The following is a 2,199-nucleotide window of genomic DNA, read 5'->3' on the forward strand; positions in this document are numbered from 1 at the left end:
TGTGCCTAGGCTGGCCCTCCCGGTGGGGCAGCAGCGCCTGCTGGCTGCCTTCGCGGGGACGAACTCCGCTGGGTGAGGCAGCCGGCTGCCCGCAGGCCGGCTGAGGAGCGTTGGTGCTGCCTGATGCCGTCGTTCCTCGTTATACCAGTGCAAAGAGGACCATGCGCTGCTGCTGGAGGGGGATGTGTGTGTGTTTCAGCACCTCTTTCTCTTGTCCCTCTTCAGGCAACTCGCTTCTGAGGAGCACGAGCCTGGTGATGCTGCGACCCGTGCTGCCTGTGGAGCCTTCTCCCTCGAGGTGGTGCTGGACATGGTCACCTTGGCGAGCTGGGTGGCGTGCAGGGGGGACTGGGAAGGGTGAATGAGGCCAGTAAGAGTCAAGTGTGTTACTGTGGAGGCGGATAGAGGTTCTAGAGGAAAGGTGTAGTGAGGTAACTGCTCCAGACCGGGCTGAGATCTCTGCCTTGCACTTCAGTGATTGATTATCGCTTTGGGGCTTGACACAGTAACTCAAGGGCTGAATTTACTTTTTGGTGTGTGATTTTTTTTTTTGAACAAAGATAATGTTTGCAAAACAAATCTCTACAGGTGAGTCTTCAGGTCTTCTCTATGCCGGTGTCTGGGTGCGTTCAGCTAAATGCAGTGCTGTGAACATCAGCCTTCTCTCCTTGCTGCGGGTGCTTTGGATATTTTGGAATATCAATTTTTCCTGATTGTAAATGACCCACTCAATCCTGTCAGCAGTGGCTGACTGTTAGCTGCGACCGTGGACTCAAGTCATGGTGTCATGGGGTGGAAGCGTGATCTTCTGGAGGTAGGGCTGGGTCTGCAGAGCAGTGCTCCTCCAGACCTGCTGCTGGGCCCTGCTGGTGTCCTGCAGCCAGGAGCTGCCTTCTGAGCAGCCTGAATGGGTCACTCTGGAGCTTCGCTAGAGATGAAGGAAAGCAGGGCGCTGTGATCAAGAGACTGATGTTCTGTCAGGCCAACGGGAGAAGTCAGTGGGGGTGGGACCCTGCGTGGTGGAGCTCAGCTGAAGGATGTTTAGGGATGCGAAGGAGAGATCTGGTGATGAGAGCATCTGTGGTTTGGGCCACTCACTTGGTGGACCGGTGAGGTCGTGTCTTCAGGCGTGGCTCAGGGTGCTGGGTTTCTAGCGCAGCTAAACCAGGCTTCTCTAGGTCACTGCCATCTTGTCCTCGTATCTGCTGGGTGCACGTTGAGTGCTCAGGTATCAGAGCAGGATCTGCCGGTATGTTCACGGTGTTTTCGTGGGTCAGTGTTAAATTTCAGAGATTGGTGCAATGTGAATAATACCCTGGACTCCCTGCTGATGGAGGGCGAGAGGAGTCTAGGAGCAGAGGAGGCTGTTTGGTGCCCTTTAATCTTTCAGTCCCTACAGATAGTTCAGACTCTTCTCCCCAATGAACTGGCTTGCAGCAGCATCCCAAGCTGGTGTCACGCTGTGCTGGGCTCACGCCCGTGGGGTGCAGAGGTGAGTGTTTGCCGCGGGCTTGTTTGAAGCTGTGTTTTATGTATTTTGCGTGGGAGGGTGCTGGTCCCCTGCAGGCGAGGGGACTAAATCTGTTGTCAGAAGGGCTTGTGCGTCTGTAACAAGAGCAGATTATTTCTGTTTTCCCTTATTTTGCTGCCTTGAGGCAGGTGGACAGATTATAGAGGATAGAGTATGTGTTTATATGTTTATCAGTCCTTTCCCTTATTTCTCATCACCCCCCCTTCTGGTGACCCCGTTTTCTAGAGGGATAAAGCAAGCAGCCCAACCTCATTTCTCAAATCTGTTGCAAATTCTGATCAGAGGAAGGGAGGAGCTGTGGTGCAGGTTGAGTGCAGCTGCCTGGCCCCTCATGGGGCTCCTGAGGGGGCTGGTCTGCCGCAGCCATCCCAGCTCCCGCCTGGTCCCTGCTGGTGCCGTTTCCCCTAGCTGGGGACCCTGCCCCAACAGGTTTGAGTCCCATGAAAACATGTTGTGTCGCTCCGCCAGTGCAGCGGTGGGTGTGCGGCAGCACTGCCAGCCCGGCAGGGTTACGAGCCGGAAAGGCTGGGGGATTGCTGCGCGACGAGCGGGAACTATGCTGTGAGCTGGTTTCTTACTCAGGAAAGCCTGGTGTTGCCTTTGTGGTTAAAAAGCGGAACGTGCCGGCTTTTCTATGGCATTGCTGGTGTCTGTGGCTCCGGGAGGAG

The sequence above is a fragment of the Buceros rhinoceros genome, unplaced genomic scaffold, assembly GCF_000710305.1.
Source record: "Buceros rhinoceros silvestris isolate BGI_N320 unplaced genomic scaffold, ASM71030v1 scaffold28741, whole genome shotgun sequence".
In the NCBI taxonomy this organism is placed as follows: Eukaryota; Metazoa; Chordata; class Aves; order Bucerotiformes; family Bucerotidae; genus Buceros; species Buceros rhinoceros.